This window comes from Lasioglossum baleicum, chromosome 3 (genome assembly GCF_051020765.1).
Source record: "Lasioglossum baleicum chromosome 3, iyLasBale1, whole genome shotgun sequence".
Classification (NCBI taxonomy): domain Eukaryota; kingdom Metazoa; phylum Arthropoda; class Insecta; order Hymenoptera; family Halictidae; genus Lasioglossum; species Lasioglossum baleicum.
The window spans coordinates 2,615,893-2,632,732 of NC_134931.1; the positions used below are offsets into that span (position 1 = coordinate 2,615,893).

Sequence of the window (16,840 nt, forward strand, 5' to 3'; positions counted from 1 at the left end):
GGAAATTGGTACGTTGACCGGTTCCTCCTCAAACATCGTTTAAACATGTCAACGAATTTGTAAAGTTATGAAAATATATACTAGCATATGTGGGAGAGTTTGTAGAATCGTTTCGTGGAAGAAACATCTGCATAGCGTTTATGGTTGGGACATAAAAAATTCTGAAAGTTTCTACGAATCGTTGTACCGGTTGGTTTTCTGTTTCTAGTCGTTTATCGGCGCCTAACAATTCGTACGATCGATTCGTGGGTGGTGTCGGCAAACTCGCGAAGGTATAGAGGGCATACGATCGATATACAGTCGATATACCGGTCGACGATTACCCTCCTACCGGTTTTCTGGATGGCCATTGCTGCGTAACGGTTCCGGCGGGCGGAGAAGGCTCGCAAGGTTCGGTCGGCAGGACCGGTTCGCCGTTTCTCGGTAACCCGTTCCTTTATGGAGCAGGGATCAGGTGCGTCAGAATTTTTCTGCCTAATTTTCATCCCCCTTCCAGCCGGAATCGACCCCTTCGCGTATATGTATACATATATAACAGGATCTTTACGATACATAAAAATTAACAAAAAATGTACTGATGCTCTCGGCGCACTGGTTCGATCTAATTTTACATCGAAGTAATTTTGCAATTTGAATTAAATTTTCGACGTTTCGATCTATGTTTATATCATTCTCAAGAAAAATAATAACTGCGTCTGTGAATTATTAAACAGAAAAACTGGTATCGATTATTACCATCAATAAATTAAACATTGAATGTAAAAATTGTGTACTTTGTTACTCACTTGCTTAATGAAATTATTTTAACTAATTTGGAATAACAGAACACGTGCTGTTCCCATGCCATTACACATGCTACCGAGACAAACGTGAAACCAATTGAAACGGACCAATTAGATCATCGATCGACATATGAGCCAATCGATATTTGGCGGTTATTTCAAACCGTGAAAAGTCATAATCAAACTTTTAACTGCTTGCGTACCAAGATGTCAAGGTAATATTGAATTAACATCAATTCTGACGAATTTGTGAACATTTCTGTTTGCGAATGATTATATTTAGGTGTTATTGCATGTGGTGAAGCCACAGGATATTAAAGCTGTTCGGAAAAATTCATCATCAAACATTACTGGTTCAGTAATGTTGCGTAGTACTCATGTATCTTAGATGTTTCATACCTAAGATTTACGCTACGATGTTTAATCATATGAATAGTTTCCAATAATATCCTTTGATTTAAATTAACTTCTTTATCAATTGCTCTTGCATTTCCCAAATCAAATCTGTGGTCAAATTCTATCGAATGTCTTGTCAAAGCAGTGTGTTGTGTTGAAGGTAGCAAGATGTTACATTTATGTTCTCTGATACGTGTTTCTAAATGTCTCGATGTTTGTCCAATGTAAACTTGGTTGCATCCCTTACAAGGTATTGAATATACTATATTAGAACTTTTTAAAAGTGGTAACTTGTCTTTAATTGGTGGAAACCAATTTTTCAAATAGTATGGTATTTCGAAAATCGTGTGTATTCCTACTTTTCTGAAAATCATTTAAATGTCGTTGGAAATGTTTTCGACATAAGGAAGGACTACGGTGTTTTTTTCCAGTTAATAGGTCCCGTTTTCTTGAATCTTCCCTCTTTTCGATTTTCAACGAGAATAGGTTGATAGATTTCAACAATATACATGTTTATATAATTATATAATTTTTATATAAAAATTAACTGCACCAATCGCAAGACAAAAGGCGAATAAATCCATAAAATCCGCAGTCTAATTGTCAATAATGAAGCATTAAAGTAAACGTAGACAAATTTACTTTTTCACTAGAAAGGAGTGTGTTAATTGTCGTATTTCGGTGCAAGTGGCATGATTTTCTTGTCACCTGAAAAAAGTGACCGACTAAATATATTATACGACGTTTCCCGAGGTGAACGGTCGAGTGAAAAGGGTTAGAAATACGCGAGAATTTCGCAAATTCGAGGCAGTTCCCTCTCGTCAGAAATTTTTTTCCTTCCCGCAAACGAAGCCTGACTCTAATGACCGGAAATCATAGAAGGCGAGACGCAGTTTGAGCGCACGAGAGCCGGGGAATACTTGGCTGGAAAACCACGAAAGCGGTTGGTTCTTCTCTCTCTTTCTCTCGTTTCCCGCGCCTAATTTCCAGAATGCCGGGCATGCTGTGTTTGGCATAGTTTCATGCCGGAAACCCAGGCAACGCGTTGCTTCCGGTGTCCCTGCCTAATCGCGTTGCGTAGTTTTACGACCCTTGGTCATTCTATCCAAACCCGCACGCGAACGTTTCACTTTTCTGAAACTGCAACACTAATAGTTATTTATTACAGTTCGTACAATTATAGAAGTGATCGAGTGGGGTTCTAATTTGATGGAAATTTTCCATGTGATTGGCTCTTGGATATCTCGTGAAAGAAGTTGGAGCAGTGCTCGATCCAACGGAGATGATAAAATATTTCTGTAATTGTTTCTGATGTTTTTCTCTCTGGAGTCTCTGGATTCACACCGAATCTAACCGCTCGCGCCATAATTCTCTCTTTATCTCTCGTCTCCGTTTTTCTGAGCCGCGCGACGTCGCATAATTCACAAGTCCGCTCATCTATTTCGACTCTTTAAGTTTCCCGAGAAACTAAGGTCGGCGGGACGTTGAGGAATATGGTGATAGGTGTTGAGCAGAGGGGGTGAGGGGCATCGGTTCGAATTTATGCGTTTCGTGGGCGGAGAAACGAGCGAATGAACGCGATATGTTGAACTTGGAAGCGTGGCTAGGCGAGGCGAGCCGAGGCGAGGCGAGGCACCGGCCCGTGGAAAAAGTTTCGAGGTCGGCGAGCATTTCGTTCGGAAGATACTGCTCGCTCAACCCACATTTTATGCGATTAATTTTGCTCCTTAAGTATTCCGACGCGCACCCTCCACCTCTTCTCCTCTTCCTCGCTCGAACCCGCTGAAAAACTTCTGGGGAATCGACTCCGGCGAGGTCCGAGAACTTTCCTTTTAACGCCCGGTGAAAATTGAAAATAAAGATCAATTCGAGGAGAGATCGGGAATCGAGAGGAAACCGTTCGCTGGCCGCTCTTCTAACCGAGATTCGAGTTTACTGTAAATTAGCGTCGCCGCGTCGCGTCGGTTTCAGCGCGTACAAGTCTCCTGCTTCTTCTTCTTCCTCTTCGTGGTCTCGAAGCGTTTGGTTGCGCAACAGGACGCATTAATTATCCCGATTCTATTCAACCATCCTCGCATGGCTCTCGTGCCACGTTGCAGAAAGTTTCTCTCGCGTCGTTTATCAATCTCACGTTTTTACTCGAATTTTCCACTCGATGTGTTTGGATAGTACCTGCATTATTATCATTTATTACAACTCCTGCCTGTGGGCTTAGGATACCTTCCACTCACATCTATGCACCTATCTAATCTATTATGCTTTGCAGAAGTGAAATGGGGATAGAAAGATAAAATACGGGAAACATAAATAAGTGTACAATTTTGACCCATGATTCCTTCGCAATAAAATAGTCCTACGCAATAAAAAATTTGAACTTGAAGTTCAAGGCCAATGGCAATTTTCCGGCAGCCTTTTTTTTACGGATTTTCATCAGACATTTTTTTACACCCTGCGTAAATATACAAACGTTGTCATTAAGACCGGGAAGTAATACAGTTATAATACCTATATTTATTTGCATGCATCGATTAGAATTTCCGGAATTTTTTGTAGGTTTTATTAAAAACTCGAGCTGCAGGTTTCTGTAGAAAGGCGTTCCTGCAGTACGAGTTTTGATTTTTCCGAGGGATTAAAATCGAGTCACGTTTGCTGCACGTCGCGACGGTGCCCGAGCGTTAACAGCGTAACTGTAACGCTCGTGCGGTGTAAGAAGCTTGTCGCGAGGCCGACGTAAATTACAAGGCACCCGGTACGTAACGGTGGATCAAGGAGTCGCGCGGAATGCGCGATAAATAATACATGAAATTATTCTGTCGACGGTTTCGTCTGCGAGACACCGGCCCGCGAATGGCTTTTCTGTGCTCGTTTACGGGGAACGACCGTCCGGCAACGTTAACAAGGAATCGACCCGGTACGGTCACACAAACACCGTCTCCCGAACAGTTCGACAGTCTCTATTTCGCTCTTCCGCTTCCTAAAGTCGCGTTTCTACGCGTCGAAATAACCCACGGTTCTCGTAAACAACCCAGAGGAATAAGCTTAACCACAGAGATCGCAAATTAAGGACCACAAGAAACATTTTATTGCCAACCTTGACCGGCAGCCGACGACGAGCGTTTCCAAGATACTTATCTTCTTATCCTACTACGCAACTGGAAATGATTTATTTAACATTTTATGCGACTGTTAGTGGAACTGTAATCGTCTAGGTCTGCTCGTCATGGTTTTTAGAAGCAGACTCTCTGAAGCAATTGGATTGCGAACTGAAAATAACACGGATAGTTTCATCCGACTAGGTTTAATTTCGACATGATTGAATAGTCGATTCTTTGTTCGTTGAATTTTATGTCATCCTGCTCGTCATGAATACTTAGTCGTTTAGCAGGAGTCCCGTTATCCGCACGCCAAGGCTCTTTGCTGTATTATTAGACTGCGGATTTTATGGATTTATAGTAAAAATGAGGAGGTGCAATTAGAGCTTGCAAAACCCACAAAGTGTGATTGAAGTTATATTTACAGACAGCTCGTTTATATATGTACAGTTCGTTCTAAACAATTTTTACTTTTACTCAACTTCCTTAACTTCATTGATAATTAAAAAACGAAGCTTTAACCAACATTTTGGTAAAGGAAAAAGTTCTGCCGATTTACCTCAGCGATTATAATTATTATATCGTATTGTATATTACACATATAATAATTTTTTATTTAAATACCTTCTTCTCTAGATTTAGATTTTGTTTGTATTTTGTTAATAAATTTTGATTGCTATGATTAAAGATAATTATCTCATTAAGTAAAATTTGTTTCTTTATTAAATACACATATATTTGATTGAACACCTATAAATCCCACATCTATCTCGCGGTATTGAACATGCAGATTGATTGAGAGTCTGAGTCTCACCTTACCAAAATTGTTGAAAAAAAAGAAATTCTCGCTTGGCTCCTGCCCGTTGTAATCAATACAGACCATTTTTATCTTGCACGGAAATCTGCAGTATATCGTCGTAACCTGTTAGGTAGCGCAGAAAGTTCGTTCCCCTTCTCGTTGCACTAACAAGTGATCCCGAGGAGAGATAATCGAAAGTGTGCAGCTTATCAAAGGAGATTTTTCGGAACGTTGGTTGTCCACGTTTCTGGGTTCGCACCTTTCAAGAGGAATGTCGAAAACGTAACGAACTGGTGGCGTCTCGGCGGGTAAGGGATTACATCGGCTGCAGAAAGCGCATCTCGACGACTGACAGGCTGGTTGCATGGGATCAGTGCCTCGTGTGCAGACCGAAGAGCCCGATGACGGGAAGAAATGGCTGTGAAAAGCGTTTCCACCGGTGGGCGGGAATCGATTGTGGGTACGCGTTGCTCGAAGAAGACACGCCGCTGCCCCAGAAAATACCGTTAAAATATTTTATTGCGAGAGATATCTCTCCGCAGCTCTCCGCTGACTGTCGATCTTTCTGTCTCCTCGTTCCGCAGAGAACTCGCCGTCAAAGCGCATCGACACGGATTGTCGGATTGCAAGAGCCTCGAACAGACACGACGCACAGTGGCTCAATGTTCACCGAGCGATTCCAGATCGGGAAACATATTTTTACCTCTTCGTATTTACGGTTATTTTTTACTCGTTCCCACGTGGAAGCAAGCGAGTCGCGTGGAATGCAAGGAGGGCAGTCAATTTTCTGTCTCCCTATTTTTTTTCATAGAAGTACAATGAATACATCGATAATTAGCAAACTGCGGATCTTTATGCATTTGTAGCAAAATTAAGCACATGCAATTCACAATTGTTGAAAAATTTTAGAAGTTCAAGATGTCAATATATGGTTTCTTCTCTATTAAAATCTTCAAGGGAAGAAGTAACGTTCAATTTGGTTTCTATTTCCTGCAATCGATGCAGACAAATTTTATTTTGCATGAAGATCCGGAAATTTGAAAAAGATTTAACGAATTAGAGGACACCGATATGCAGGACTCAATCTTTTAAAATTGTTGAAGAAAGAAATACATTTCTATCAACAATTTTTATTTCGCATAAAGATCCACAGTCGAATAATCAGCCGGCGGATTTCATTGCGGAAATATGAGACAGATTAAACGATTCAGAGGATATCGATACGCAGGACTCAATCTTTTAAAATTGTTGAAGAAAGAAAGACATTTCCATCAACAATTTTTATTTCGCGTAAATATCCGCAGTCTTTTTTGATTTTTGCTCGACTGGAAGCTAGAAGCGCATTTTAAAGGAACGTGCGACGCGACTGCTACCGGTGCAACGCGATGCAGCGAGTTCGTATTCCCACGCGATGGAAACGAGTTGTTGCACACCGGTGCATACCGTCTACCGGGTGACCCGCGGTTTCATCGATCTCGGACAAGAGAACAAAAGGAAACGAGTGTCGAACGAAATCGGACACGATCGATCGAAGGCTCTCGGTCCGTCAATGGCAACGACGCGATCCGGACCGTGACAATCGTTCCACGTTACGGTGCTTTAGAGCGAGTCACGAGCAACCACGAATCACAATTGCCTCGGAACCGTGATCCTAACGCTTCTTCCCGTCCGATCAAGGCGGAACTCCTTCATTGTATCGGATGTTTGCAAAAACAAATTATTTATCTTGTCCGGTACGGTCAAAATCGATATACAATTTTAGCTCTCCAACAGCGGACCTTTTTTTACCGTTTTGTAGACCCATTAGCCTCTCGGTTGTTTCTACTGCAACAGCTATTTTTTACAAATCTTCTTCAATCTCCTTCAGGCAAGAAATGGATCCCTTGTCTTCTAGAATTTTTCTTTGAGAGTGCTCTATTTTCCAAAGCGATTCATTCATTTACTCGGTCGCCCATTTATCAAACCCGCCTACTCTATCAGGACCTGCCTACGCGACGATTATTAGACTGCGGATCTTTATGCGAAATAAAAATAGTCTGCGTCAATTCCAAGAGAACTGAGAACTGTAACAAGCTGAAAATAAGTAATTTCATCTTTTCTACTGTTTTCAGTTGCACCTACTGAGTTTTGACGTAGATGCATCCTGTTGATCATAAAACTCATTGAATAGAATGAAAGAAAAAAATTATGAAATAGAAAGCTCATGAACATTCATCTCTCGTTCGATCCCAATTCCCTGTTTTTTTTTAAATAATCATGGCTAGCATCAAGTCCCTAAAGGTCGAAGCTTTAAGTTCAATCGCGGGATAGAATGCTGATAATGTCAGCGGACGCGGTACGAGGTGAACGTAGAAAAAGCTGACAACACCGGAACGATCGTTCGAAATGTTTGCGGTGGGTGCAGGTCGCGTCACACGGGCGGCTATTAGCCAGTTTTTCAGTGTCGTTTTGAAGCCGTGTCGCCGAGCGAAGAAACCGTGTCCCCGGCGTCCCTTTAACGAGTGTCATCGACCCGGTGGAAAGGTCAGGAGTTCCTCGAGAGAGCCGAGTCGCCGGCTCTTGGTGTTTTTTTCGCGCAACACGTTACACGCGAAGAAAAACCTGGCATCACAGGTCCTCTGTCCCCTGTCCAGCGTGTTCACTGTTCACCGTGGAACGTCGAAACGTTCACTGTTTTCCGGGTTGCGCGTGACTTATCGTCCCGCGATCGACTCCCGGCCGACGGACGTGACTTCCCCGAGAATCGTCGATGATTCTCGAGAGACCCGTGAGCCGTCGCCAGGCCCCCAGGGACCAGACCGAGGGGAGACCATTCTCTCATCCTCTCTATTTCTCTATTTTTTCTCCCTCTCGTTGTCGATCGATTCGAGCTTCCGATCGTTCCGACCGTTTAACCCTTCCGATGCCATGGCCGACCGTGGTCCCTGTGACCGTCGTGTCGGCGTTGAATCGCTGCCTGGACACTGCGACGAACTCTAATAGTCTCCCACCGATCGGATGTCCAGATAATTAGACTGCCGACCTTTCTGCACAAGCTCATACTTTTCTCGGTTGTTCCATAAGAATCGCGAGCGAACTGCTTTCATCGAAGAGAAAACCCTTTGTGCTCCAAATAAGACGTAGGTGGTGCTACTCCCTTTTGTTGGCCCTCGGCTGTCCGCGGTATCTCTGCGCCATCGTCGAACTAGATGCAATTGTGTTCCCGTGAAATATATCACAAAATGATGTCCTCTAGGATGATCACTAGAATAGAGATTTAACCAGAGCTGGAGTATTTTATGCATTTATGGCAAACATAATCGCTTTCAAAGCGCCGCCATGCAGATCCCACTCGACACATCACGTATCTGTTTCCTTGTAGGTCGCAAAGTCGCGCATGCCACTGCAGCATGAAACACGGTTCAGAGGTAACAGAGCAGAGATCAACTTTCTAAGAGCGTAGAAGCAAATTGAGCTGAACTGTAGGCCGCAAAGATGGCCGTAGCGAAAGGGTTAAACGCCGTTAGTCTCTAGGCGGCTCACAATAAGCGCGACTCGGCTCCGCTCGGTTCTTTCCCCCGATTCCCTCAAGCTTCGTACCGTTACATCACTTTCGCTGAACAGCTCGCACGGTTTTTGCGAGACGCGAACCTAATCGATGATCGACGATGAGTCGCAAAGTATATCCTCGTTGTTGCCTCACTTTCCTCGATCTCGAATTTAATCTTCATCGCTAATTTACCAATACGGTGTACGTGTAGGCACACGTTCTTAAAGGCCTTGTAACCCATCACCTTAATCCCAGGACCTGGACAATCATAAGCTACTTACAATCTCGCTTCGAGAACCTGTAAACCTTTTTGAGTTCCATTCATTTTTCCTTACAACGTTCCTCTTACATACCACGAGTTTCTACAAGATCCTTAATCGCCTAATCTTAATCCCAGAATGTGTCCAATCGCTTCGGAGCCTCGCGATCTCGCTGTTCGATCGTATAGGCTTTTCGGATCGTTGTTCTAAGATGAACTGAACATTTCATCATTTTGTTCCAACGCTTTTATCAATTTCTTAGATACAAATATTAATTGTAGTCTGTTCTTGAGCTGATTAGGAACGTTTCCTGTTGTTCAAGGGTTAATTGAATGTAGAGACTCTGCTCGACTGACGCAAAGATTGAGTTATGTGTGCGAGTCATGCGACGTCGAAGGAATTAATTGAATGTTCGCTTTTTCCGATGGGTGACGGGAAATCGCGTGACATTTTGGGCTCGTCCCCGATGAAATCAGCGCGTCCCGTCGAGCGGGCTCGTTCTACTCGTTCTACTCGTTCCACGAGGAAACAATTTCGCGTCAGGCTGGCTCCCCGCGCGCACGACGATCCAATTTCCGCGACCATTTTGTCATTAACTCGAGAAAGGCTGCGCCTCTTTTATATCGGTGGCTCGGCGCGGCCGGGACAATCTAATTTTCGTTGATTGATACAAAGGACAAGCGAGCCGCGATAACTCGAGACGCTCCTCCTCGATTGTCAGTGAGTCACCCGATCAACCTAGAGTCAACGAAAATTCCATGGACGATCGCGTTCTCGTGTTATCGGCTACGATGATCGCTTTAAAATTTTAACAAATTGTTAATTCGAAGAAAACAGTATTCTTTTATCGTTTAACATAGCCCTTCTTGATGGGCTGAACCTGTATTATAAATTCAGGGAGACAGGATGTTCATGAGAATAACTGAATGCCTTTAGGGCAACCAAGGACGATTTATTTGTCAAAAATCTTCCGAGTACATAGTATGTTTTATATTTTGTATTATTTTTTTCATCAAGGAATGCGTATTTTTCTTGAAATTGTTCTTTCATTAAAAAACCGTCTTCATTTGTAATGACAGCCTGACATGTTCCTGGCAGTTATTACCACGTTTTTATTTTTCAAATGTTTCTAATCTGATATTTTTCCGCTGTGTGTATAAACTGTACAACAAGCATTGTGGACATAAGAAAATGCTGAAATCTGTTTCGAAATATTATTCAACTAGTTAATATTTGCTGTAATAACGATTTTTTTACAAAAATCAAAAAGTGATTCCAAAGTTTTGCCCAGTAGAGTACGTATAGTTTCCAGAAGAAGCAATAATTATTTTGGTTGTTCAAAGCAAAGTTCGTCGAAGCGTGTTCCGAACATTTCCAGCTCGGACTATTATTCTTATCAAGGGCTGTCAAGCGGTCATTTGACACTTATCGTTTCAAGATACGCGGTCCGATGGTTTTTTAATCTTTTTTACCGCCTCGAGGGTCTATTATGCAGTTACAAATTCTTATCGAGCCTAATCGCCTTTACACCCGCAAAGCCGTGCTCGAACTTTTCGAGTAGGTCGAGCTCTCGAGTTACGAACTCTGCGCAGGCTCCAAAAACGAGAAAATCCATAGCACGCGCTAATAATATGAAGAATCAGAGCATCTAATGCGATTCAATTTCACCTTATTGTCTTCCCCAAGGTTTCCAAGATGAGATTCGGGCTCGGATACTTTCCCAGCGGACCACTGACCTTCTTATTTCAATTCAATCGGAATGCGCCGACGCGACGCGAGCTTCAAGATTTCCTCGACGCGCGTCAGTGCATCCGCTCTTTGTCGTACGAAATCTGCATCCGCGGATCCTGATTTATATTCGAGTAGGTACATTTTATCGAGTCGACTCTGACTCTATTTCTTCTCCATAAGTTGGTATCCATCCAGTAATTCCTCATCCAGCAAGTAACAAATTCTATCCTTTTTTATATACTTTGGAACGTAATAAATGGAAGCGGATCTTTGTGCGAAATAAAAATTTTCTATCTGAATTGGGGAACAAACTGGAATGAAGTAGAATAATTAATATGCTTACTGGGTTGAAAATAATATTTTATGATAGTATTCTTAAATTCTTCTAATATTTTCGCAGTCGTAAATTGCACCTATTCATTTTTGTCATAAAATCTTCATCAAAAGTCTCACAAAGACGCAGTCTCTCTCTCTCTCCCTCTCTCTCTCTCTCAGTCAATCCGTAATTCGGAACAATGAAACAGAAGGAGGCCTTCAAAAATTCATACATTCACGCAGATTAATTGACAATGGCGCAAACGAGCTCTATCAAGGCCACGCGACAGCTCACTGCCAGAAGCATCGGCCATGACATCGATGTCGAGTGAATCGTATTTAATCACAGTTCGAGTCGCGATAAGGTAGAAAGGTATCGCACCGCGATGAATCTCGACATATCGATTTTCGTTTCGAGGAAACGAGTGTTGGACGCATCGGTGCTCGGCGCAGGAAAGTGTTACGCTGTCCTCGTAACAGAAGCGATTATGCATTTGTCTCGCGCGGACGTGGATCGTCGTGGGTCTCGTCGACGAAAATCCACGGGCAGGCTATACATATAGCAGGCCCGTTAATTCAGTCGGAGAAAGGCGTCGCGCTTCGTCTCGTCGTGGGCTGCTAAACGGTGAACAATAAACGTGACTCACGAGCCGACGACCACTCGTTTCCTTTATGCTCGGATCGTTTCAGAAGCGATCCGTTAAGACTCTCCGCAGACCTAGGCTATGTTAATTAGTTCGACCTCAGCCTCGGGGCTCGTTCTCTGTGGAATTCTTTCTCTCGAAAGCTGCCGCGTTCCTTTAATCTCGAAAGAGCCTCGCTCGTAATTACTGCTGATCAGATTGGCCAAAGAAATTTTTGCAACCGCCGACAATTCTCCGTTTAACTACTTTGAAAATTTTACAGAAAAATTGATTCAGACTGTAGAGACGCGTGTCAGGGGAAATTATTCGATACGTCCATCTCTTTGAATGTACGGGGTGAACAAACTGATCGTACAGCCGAAGAGGGGGTGGTTATACATAAAAACACATTGCAAATTGAGGAGTTCCAATAGTTTGAATTTTCTAAAAGTTTGGATAGACAGATTCTTGTTATTTTTAGAAAGTATTGGCCTTTACTAGACTCTTGCACCTATCTCAGGAATTGTAGAGGGGATAGTGCAAGCTCTACATAATTGATTCTCATGCCGTAATACTTTCAACCGAAAGAATAAGGCATTTATAATTCTCTAACCGGAGAAGGTTGCAACGTAGCAGATCTATTAAAGAAGACCACTGCCTTCGATAAATAAATTAGCGATTGGCAAGGTGAACGAATGAATAAATGAATCGTCCGGTAGCGGATCGCCACGGTCGAAGAGCGCATAAACGCAAGGATGAGCCTGGATTGCGAGCTATTCCAGCGTGGAGACCTCGTAAACGATATTACGAGAGTGTGTCGTGGTCGTGGCGATACGAGGATACACGAATTTTTCAGTTGAAACTGTCCAGATGGGAGAGAAAGGATTCGCTGGGTTCGTGGGTGGCTGGTCGATTTCCATAAAATGGTGGTGACTGCGTAGGCGGATCGACTCGGATCGTCCCGAGGCCGTCTCAGTTGACTTCCGATCGAGGTGTGTCAGCTCGGATGCCATTGCCGAGGGGACACAATCGACCGATAAATTTCGGTCGGCCGATTCCGCCGCTCGTTATTTTCAAAAGAGCGAAGCCGCCTCGTTCCGTTCGCTTTCCGCGTGGCGCACACAATGGTCCACTCGTACAATAGTACGATCTAATTAATGTTATTAGTATACAGCGGATTTGATGCACTTATAACAAAAAAAATGAGTAGGTATAATTTAAAACGGCGAAAATTATTTTTAACCCGCTAAACGTGTTTAGACAGAAAAAAAATGTCTATTTCATTCCAGTATGTTGTAATTCAGGTAGACAATTTTTATTTTGCATAAAGATCCGCTGTCTAGTTATCAGGATTACTTGAGCGTAATTTCTTGTTCGTTCTAAAACATATACGTACTTCGATTTAAAGTTGATCGTCAGAGTTTAAGAAGCTTTTTTCATCAAAGCAAGCTTGCACTTAAAATTGGAACACATCCAGCTTCTGCAATGATTACAATTGCACATTGCGCTCCAATTACATCCTAACTGAATTGACAAAGTTTCGTTCCTTCAGAGTGAAACAACCCGGGTAAGTTCGACGTGACTGAGACTGATCCTTTGGTAACAAATAATTAACGAAGACACGAATGTTCATGTTTTTGGGTAACCCAACCCAAACCCCTCGCAGGGCAATATAATCTGAAAATAATTCGTCGGTGCATTCTCGTGCTGACGTTCGATCGGAGGTCAACGCACCGGGCGTCGAAGTGCACCGAATAACTTCCCGCTCGAAGACGATAGCGGCTCTAATTTAATTTGCTCTTATCGCCAGCCCCCTCTCCTCGTTCTCTCTCTATGGTGCTACAAGGGGGATCGTGTTACCAGACCGTCTCGTCTCCTCTCGTCCCATCCCGTCTCTCGTCACGCGACTCCCTTGTCGGTCGATTTCCGAAACGACTCTTTTATTTTCCTCCATTCTATCCCGACCCTGTGCACGCAATGTGCAAGCTGCCCCGAAAACGGTGACTCATTTTCCGAGTGTGAATCCCGGGCAAACTGAGTGGAATGGAACGAGGGGCGCTGTACTGTTCCGTGCCCCTTTGCGGGTTCGAAGACCTCCCAATGAATTTTAGGGGTCTGCTCCGCCCTCCTTCGTTTTCCGCTCGGCCCATTTCATTTTTCATTCTCAAGATTTCTTATTTCATAGTTGTTGAAGTTATAAAGATGCCAAAATCTAAGCAAATTCAATCTTGTTATTTTAACAAGCTGATGCACACTAACCAATTTTAATGCTCGGTAGATTTATTATTAATGACCTGTTGGTGCGCCAGCAAAATTGATGTTTCTGAATTTTTATTTCATAGTTGTTGAAGTTATAAAAATGCCGAAATCTAAGCAAATTCAATCTTGTTATTTTAACAAGCTGATGCACAGTAACCAATTTTAATGCTCGGTAGATTTATTATTAATGACCTGTTGGTGCGCCAGCAAAATTGATGTTTCTGAATTTTTATTTCATAGTTGTTGAAGTTATAAAAATGCCGAAATCTAAGCAAATTCAATCTTGTTATTTTAACAAGCTGATACACATTTACCAATTTTAATGCTCGCTAGGTTTACTGTTAAATTCGACGCACCTTCCCCCTCGCATTTTATCAAGAGTGTATCAACTTACACAAGCTTAACTACAATCTTCCGATAACCATCGATTTATCACGAGTAGTTACCGTGAAATAGCGACAAGTTGAAGCAGCAGTTTGAGAAACATCATCTAGCCGGAAACAGCCTCGCGAGAGTCGGCTGTCCAATCGAGCTCGAAGCGATCAAACGCGATGGCGCGCCCAATCAAGTGAGTTCGTTTCGCTTTGGGGAACGATAGACCGCAATTAAGCCGCGTTTCAGAGAACGCTGTCGCGTGCATCGCATCGTCGTGAACGCGTGTCCGTGTCTGGACAATGGCAACGCGGTTGATGGCGCATTACCTAGCCTCTAGCCAACCTAGACGAATAGAGAAAGAATGGAACTCTGTCGGGCTAGACTTCTCGTTTCGCTCGTGCTCGTTGAAAGAAATATTTCCGTCTGCCGTCGCGACGAAACAACCGGACGAACGTCGGCGTATTGCCCCTTTGTTTCCTTCCGGCGAATAATCACGAATACCGTGGAAAAACCATGCCGTTGCTATATCTCGTCCCGTGACTTTTGTCATTTTCCCGATGCGTTTCTCCTCTCCCTCGAACGGGATTAACCGTTGCTACGGGCCTCGATCGTCGCATTGTTTCTCGTCTCGCAATTTCGAATCTGCACGCAACATTTCTTTCCGGGCTTGGTGTTTTCTCGTGAATCGTCGTTTCATCGAGCTCGACTAGTCGCTGTGCGATCTTAATGCCGTGCACGCCTGCGGGGATTGGAAATACTACTTACAAGCTCGGTAAAGTACTGTTTTAAAGGTTAAACACTAAATAATAAGATCCACATTACGTTCGGAAAGAATTTCTTTTAATATTCGTATCATTACGATATTGATCCTTGCAGGACGAATGCTGATTTCATTAATTCTGAAATGTGTTGCCTTATAAAAATGACATCGTAGAATTTATATAGATTTTCTGTGATTTTTATTATAATATGTGCCGATAATTATGAAAGTGGTCTAAGTCATATATTTCTTATTTCGAGATATTTAAAGGAAAAGGATATAAGCACTGAATGAATTACATCAATGTTGAAATAACAAGCACTATGTAACGGTTCATTTTCGACAATATCGTAAAAATTATATTGAATTCAATTAGTTTAAAATTATGTGATATGAAATGACTGATAAACTCATTTCTTTTTTAATTTTGAATTACTCCACTTACATAATTATGGGCACATATGTGCTTGGATACAAAAATGTGTGTAAACATTTCCAGCGAAATGTTCATGATGTTTGCAGATCATCATTGTTAGACGGCGGATCTTTATGTAAAAATAAAAGTTTTCTAGCTGCATTCCATCAGACTGCAGTGAAATAGAAATTTATTTTCTTTCTTAATATGTTTGGAGTAGGTTGAAAATAACGTACCTAACTGTATTCTTAAATTCTTCTAATGTGCATACTATTTTCAATTACAACTACTCATTTTTGTCGTAAATGTATAAAATCCGCTGTCTAATCATTCTAATTTCAATAATTGTAAAATACAAGAAAACAGAAACTGTTAAGGTCACTATCTCCACCGCACGAAAATAAATATTGAACAAAAAGGAGATTGAATCTGCAGAGAGTCGCGCAATTTTCTCGTCGATGATATCCAACGAATATAATTGAATCGCTTTGACGGCTCCATGAAAGAAGCGATGATTCCCCGTTCGGAGTCTGGAATAGCGCGAGGAGGAAGACTTTCGAATGGAAAACTCGGTCCCTTGGGACGATGATTTTCCGTGGAAAGATACCCAGCCGATTCAGTTCGGTCTTTTAAAGCTGGGGTGGAAGACGGCCGCGCGATGACTGGGCGAGGAAGAAAAGGGCGGGGAAGATTGAACGGTACCCACTCGCGATCCAATCAAAGGGTCCTTTGAGCAACAGCGAGGCCACAGCTTATTTTCTACACTGGTCTCGGTACAGCGGGACGAAAATACGCCCGGTGCTACTCGTTTCGGAGCAGACGTTTCTTAAATAAGCCGTACGCTCCCTTCGAGAAACAGAAATGCACACGATCCTTTTCTACATCGTCACTTCCGGGCTGCGATGCATGCGTCACCTTTTCCAGTGACTTCAACGAGAAAACCAAAGTATTCGTTCGCTTCGTCTCGACTCTAGCCTACCCTTCCTATCGGGTGTCCCCAAAATAGAAGAACTTTGTCTTGGCAAGAAGTCTTTTAACTCGAGAAATTTGAGAGGTACATCTTGAGTTAGGCTGCAAGTTGAACTTCCGGTTAGACTTCTAGATAGCCTTCAAAATTGATTGACCTCGAGGTAGATAGATTTCGAGCTAGAGAGATCTTAAACTATGTAAATCTCAAGCTAGGTGGCCTTTAAAATGGATAGACCTCAAGATAAATATAGATCTCCAGCTAGGTAGACTTTAAAATGGGTAATCTCCAAAATCATCACGAGCTAGGTAGACTTCAAAATGGGTAATCTTCAAAATAGACAGATCTGAAGCTAGATAGTCCTCAAGTCAGACTACAACTTATACTCGGAAATAGATGATCCAGAATTGCAGCACCATACGTAACATTTTCACCGGACGAAAATAATTAGTACAAGATTCTACGGAAGATCTGCTAACTCAGATCATCGTCAACTCTTCCGCAAGCTTTGCATCTAGAAAAATTGTGTGGACGTTT

At 42.6% G+C, this 16,840-nt stretch overlaps 1 protein-coding gene across 2 annotated transcripts in view; it reads left to right on the plus strand.

Moving 5' to 3' along the window:
* LOC143206990 (uncharacterized) overlaps positions 1-16,840 on the plus strand; it is a 138,704-nt gene that overhangs the window by 39,845 nt on the left and 82,019 nt on the right. The window contains exon 2 of one of the 2 annotated variants that reach the window (XM_076419942.1): positions 209-454. The exons of the other annotated variant lie outside the window; for it this stretch is intronic. The gene's annotated coding sequence lies outside the window, so the exon portion shown is untranslated. The remainder of the gene's footprint in view (positions 1-208; positions 455-16,840) is intronic. 2 annotated transcript variants of the gene reach the window in all.